We start from the raw sequence: 6,000 nt of genomic DNA, 5'->3' as shown, positions 1-6,000 counted from the left end.
TACGCCCCTTTTATATGACTGTTCTTCTATTAATCTCACATTTTATTACATCATTCGATGACTTTGCTTCATGAGATAATGCCACTAAAAAAGTAAATTTCCTTTCATCAATAACATAACATAACTAGTCAGAGAGTAATCTTTTATTGCCTAATATTGACTCAATAAAATTATCGATATTTAATGAGTGGAAAAATCTATCATGATACTTTCTTATATAATCAGTTATATTCCGTTTCTTTGTGTTATGATCAGGTCTATGGGTTTTAATTTTCCAGAACCTTCTGGTAATTTATTTGACAACGGCTTTTGTGTCAAAAACAGTCTCATCCATGTGATGCAGCCCCTATTGAGACAATATGTCGGTTCCCTAAGCCGGATTATCCAACCTCCAGGGTCACATGAAAAGGTCGTTGGAAATTTCTACTTCGGTGGAAAGATAGTCACAAACAAACATTGGACTCTCCAGATAGGACCACGAAACTTATCATGATTTCAAATACTATTACCATTCATCATCATCAACGGCGCAACAACCATTATCCGGTCCGGTGTCCGTGGTTTTGCGACGAGGTCCACCAATTCAACATCCCTAAAAGATCTCTCGTGTCCTGGCCTACGCCATCGTTCCATCCCAGACAGGGTCTGCCTCGTCTCCTTTGTCTATCATAGACATTGCTCTTATAAACTTCCGGGCTGGATCATTTTCATCTATACGAATTAAGTGACCCGCCCACCGTAACCTATTGAGTCGGATCCTTATGTAGGGGGTCTTTGTGCACGGATTTCACAGTCATAGCTGTTATCGGTTGATATTTTCGACCCTAGATAGGAGAACTTATCAGTAGTCTCAAAGTTGTGGTCTCTTATCTTTATTATTTTCGTTTGACCAGTGCGATTTGATGTTGTTGCTTAATTGGTTTTTTGGTGCTGACGTTGCCAGCATACATTTCGTATTGCCTTCTTTCATGTCCAGCCCAAAATCTTACGCCGCCTATCCGATCTGGATGAAGCAGTTTACACGTCTCGGGTCGTTCTTCCCATAACGTCGATATCGTCAGCATAGACCAGTAGTTCGTAAAAAGGAATACTTCAGCGTCACGAATCGCTTTTTTCAGAGTCAGGTTAAAGAGGATACATATCGATGAAATCCAAGCGCGGTACCATGACCGTCTGTTTGTGGATAAAATGTGGCTCCGAGGGTTTGCAGTGGGCGGATCAATTAATCCACATGGGTAAGGTTGATCCATCTCGGAAAGTCTATAAGGGCAATATTTCTGGTAGAAAAAGGAGAGGTGGCAGATTCTGCCTCAGATGGAGCGATGGCAGGATGCCAGAAAGCCTTTAGGGATATCGAATTGATGGACCTTGAGGCCAAACCGGATATCTGGACTGTCTTATTAGGAGAGATTTAGATCGAATTTGATGGATTGTGTGTTGTGATGAATTGCTTAACAATATCGGCGAGTTGGAGGTCAACCCTACTGAAGATGGTGGACCAATACTGACCAATTACGCCAGGTCGTTGAACGACTTATGCTTAGGATAGCGAATCAACCCTCCGGCTAGCAACTTTAAGATTTTGATTTTTTTCTAAAAGTCATGGGGTCCATGAGAAAACTCTTCTCTCTCTTGCGGCATTGTGTTATGTCTAACGGAGGTGGGCGTTAACTCGGTGCTGGATTAATGGGAGATGAATCCTTCCAAGAATTTTGACCCTTCACAAGAGGATGGACAATTGCGTAGCCCATTTAATGGATGAATTTATGAACAATAGCGGAACCAATGGATATACCCTATCATGTGCGTGCAGAGGAAGAAAATCCCGAGGTGAAAATATTGTGGCCCTCGTACTGTCCATTTACTTTAATTATAGTCTCTACTCTGGCCTACAAAAGACTCTGGCACAAGAGGGAGGGCCGTAGAAAAGAAATTCGGGGTCGGAGTGGAAATTATGTGGGTTTACCAAACTTTCCTTTCTTTCAATAAAATGCTTCTACGAGGGGGCAATTTGAACGTTTAAATTGGGATATCAAGATTCTAATCCATTTATATTCTTAAGATAAGAAACCAAGCCTTTCTTTAAGAGAAAAAAATGCGTAGTAACCGATAAGACGAGATCATCTAGATATGGCCAACGTTGCGATAAGTGTCAGATATTTGTCAACTTTGGATCTGAAATTTTTCGGAGGCCAGAATGGAGGGAGAAAAAAATTAGATTTGTACGGCATTTGTAACAGCGCCTTCCTAATCACTCTCGCTTTCCGCAGTTAACCTGTGATCAAGGAATTGATTACATCCCAATCCGCCTTGCATGCAAACATTCTCCAGGTAAAATGTTCCGCTTCATTTAGGGTTGTTGGTCTCTCCTTAATTCTACGGATCTCGCTTTTTGGAAGAATACGTATGCTCGGTCCTCCAGGGTCATGTCGCAGTCACTTAGGTGAGATCCCCAATTTCAACCTGTAGGGGTACTGACAATAACTTTGCGGCAACGTCCTCCTCGCCGCCACTTCAAAGCACCTGCCTTCCACTGCAGACACCCTTCTAGATTTGCTGCTCAACGACCCTCCATTGGACGACAGGGAAACTAACGCCGCCTGCGTTATATTAGGAGACCAACGCCAGCTGCTACCACTTGGAAAACATCTCTACGTTTCGGAATGCAGCACTAAAATTCATTTCCTTGTGAACATCGGTTCGACCCTTTCCATCCTTCCGAAGCGGCTTGACACAAAGCCTCTCGAAAAACAAAACAAACTCTTCCCGCAAGCAACTAACATGCTGACCCCTTAAATGGCTTTTCGTCCTCGTCAAAGTCCAGGGTGCAGACGCACTACTCATTCCTCATGACTTGATAGTTGATTTCCTCACCCGGCGGCTACGATATAAAAGTACATGTAAGTCGTGGGGGCTTAACGTCAGTACCTGCCGTGTAGGCATAATCTCACGGTCTTCTCCGGACGCGGATTGATTTTGGGACCACAATCAGAGCCCCACCATGACTGGCACAGCGGTACTGATTTATACTGAGTGCAGGTTCGGCATTCATACCAGTTGATGCAAGGCCAATCTAACACCTCTGCCGCAACTAAGGGGTATGGCATCCGTGTTGTACAGCGTAAGTCCACGCTTAAACTCCGAGGAGCTCTGCCCACGAAGTAGGCATAACCACAACCACCATGAAACTCGCACTAAGGGGCCAACAAACAACCGGGCCGAGAACACATCCCCCAGGAATTCTCCTGGAGCATATGCTCTCAGAGGGCCATCCCGACTCCCTTGGTACCAGATAACCTCCAGTGAGGCCTCGTGGCAAGAGCCACTTGCAGACTGGGGCCTGATCGCGTCCCTCGAGTCAGTGGGGACGGCACTCCCCAACGGGTTAACTGGGGGATAAAAGAACAAGCGCATCCATGAGTTGCACGCTCGGCCCTGTTCCAGGCATCTACTCAATCAGAGCTCGGCCAACTGCAGTAATCTCAGAGGACGCCACCGCCGTGATATAGAAACACATACTTGCCAAATATTTTAAAACAACCTTTTCACTTGGTGAAATAGCCTCTATTGCCTACTTCCCGGTGCATCACCAAATCATCGCCAGCAAGACAGCCAGCATTTTCACACCCTCGCCGCCTCGCAGGTGAACGGCTCACCGCGGCAAAGAAGGAATTTGACGTCTTGTCAGAGCCCGGCGTTGTCCGACCCTCATCTAGTCATCCTGATGGTTTCCAAAGAAGGCGGTGGCTGGCGCGCTATTGAAGACTATCGTCAACTCAATGCGTGCCCTGCCCTTACCATTAGCCCCTACCAATAATCGAGGGCCTACTCTAGGTCGCCAATGGCTAAGCGAGCATTGTACCCAGTACCCGTCGTCCTGTAAGAAATATGTAAGATTGCAGCCACCATGCCTTTCAGTCTGTTCGAGTTTTTAGGCGATCCGCTCGGATTCCGTAATACAGCTCAAACGATGCAACGTACCCTAAACCATCTGCTCAAGAAGCTGCTGTTCGGCCGTGTCTACTGAGACGATATTCTCGTGTTCTTTGGTAACCATGAGCTTCTCGTCGTACTCTATGCATCAAAACTCTAGTCCAACTGCATTAAATATCAGGTTGGCCTACGAAAAGTTATGTTTGCCAGTTATCATGTCAGCGAGTAAGGTTTTCCGACACTAGCGCCAAAAACACATCCCATCTCAGAGTTCCCGAGGGCAGTGAACTCTCCACAACTTCTTGGAATGATTAATTATCATCTCACAAAACTCCAGGCGCCGCTGTCACATTAAATTATACACGTGATGCCGTGTATTTGAGCGCTTCAAGCAAGGCATCCTTACACCCGCCGCTTCGGCATTCTTGTCATCGACGCAGCACGAACGCTTTCGACATTGCCATTGGGAAGCATTAGGTCAACATTTTTCATCATTTTTCTCCAAGTAGCTATCGGAGTCTGAACGACGGTACTCTAACTACTACCACGAGCTTCCAGGTCAAGGTCAACGCATTCTGGAAAGTCGCCACTTTCTCATTCTAATTGACCATCAGAATTCGTATTCTCCTTGACGCAACATTCGGAAGAGATCTAGCCGAGACAGAGAAGGCAACTCGACTTTATTAGCCACATAGAATATGCGCCAGGCTTTGAAAACATCGTCACCGACGCTCTATCAGACGTGGAAATAGTTACCATACGCACCCCCATCACGGCTTTAGTTATGAGCGAAGCCGAAGCAGAGGACGATAAACTACTTCACCTGCTAGCCAGCCCACCATTCGTCGTACTACGTGGAATTCCACGGCGCATTCCAGCTATACATACTGGTTCCGGTTTATCCTAAAGTCGCCGACACCAAGTGCGTAGCGTCCTGGCCGGGCCTACGCAAAGATGTTCTCCACTAAGTAAAGCAATGCAACCCATGGCTAAAGTTCATCCACACAACCGCGCTGAATTTGATAGTTTTAGCACCCAATGGCCGTTTTAACCACATCCACGTCGACCTGATTAAACTGCCACTGTGCGAGCGATACAAGAACTGCCCTACCATATTCGGTTGTTATAAGAGCCGATCCCACGTAATCCCACTGCGGGACACGAAATCCCCCACCGTCGCTAGAGCCCTTTCCTTTCTGACCACTGGATTTCAATCCTCGTTCCTCCGCTTCAGATCAATGTCGATCAGGGGAAACAGGTCAGGCCTCACCGCTCAACTTGCTCAACTCGCTGGGCCCCACCACTCCCTCAGTATACCGCACCACCCTCAGGGGAATGGTATAGTTGAGCGCATGCACCAGACACTCAAAGGCACGCTAAGGTGCAATCCATAGACTCCATGGCTCCAGACACTTCCTGCAGTACTGCTCGGCATGCGTGCCACATTTAAAGAAGACCTCCAGGTTTCCCTGACCAAGATAATGTTCGGTATATTGTTGTGCATCCCGAGTGAATTCGTCATGCCACAGAATACTTCTGCCAGAGGTCCACACGCCTTCAAGGAGAACTTACGCCGGGTTTTCAAGGTGATCCTCACAGTGTCATCTGCCAGACATACAATGACATCGGCACCTGCGATTACGTCTTCCGCAGTATTTACGCCGTTATGAAGTCTCTCCACACCGCATCATAAAGAGAGTCGTCCACTGCACCTTCGTCATAGACGTCAACGGGGTTACTAAAACCCTCAGGCCAGACGCGAAGGTCGTTGGGGAGGGAGTGACTGTGGCGCTCGACGACTGCTCGCCATTGACGTAGCCCACATGGCTGAAACGAATTCCCGGTTACAAATGCTTGCCGTCGATGCAGCCTGCGCGTCTGGCTGTTGTTCCGATGTCGACCGCCTCCCGACTTTCCTAATTTTTGTGATTCCATTCCCTTCACTCACAATGAATAAAGATATCCTCATATAAGAAAATCAGTTCTTTGAAGTTCTTCTCAAGGCATTCCTTTTCCCTCTTGATCGATTCTATCCTAACCCGCCCCTCCCCTCTGGGCGCCATGTTT

Source organism: Hermetia illucens, chromosome 2 (genome assembly GCF_905115235.1).
Source record: "Hermetia illucens chromosome 2, iHerIll2.2.curated.20191125, whole genome shotgun sequence".
In the NCBI taxonomy this organism is placed as follows: Eukaryota; Metazoa; Arthropoda; class Insecta; order Diptera; family Stratiomyidae; genus Hermetia; species Hermetia illucens.
This window is presented reverse-complemented; position numbering follows the sequence as displayed.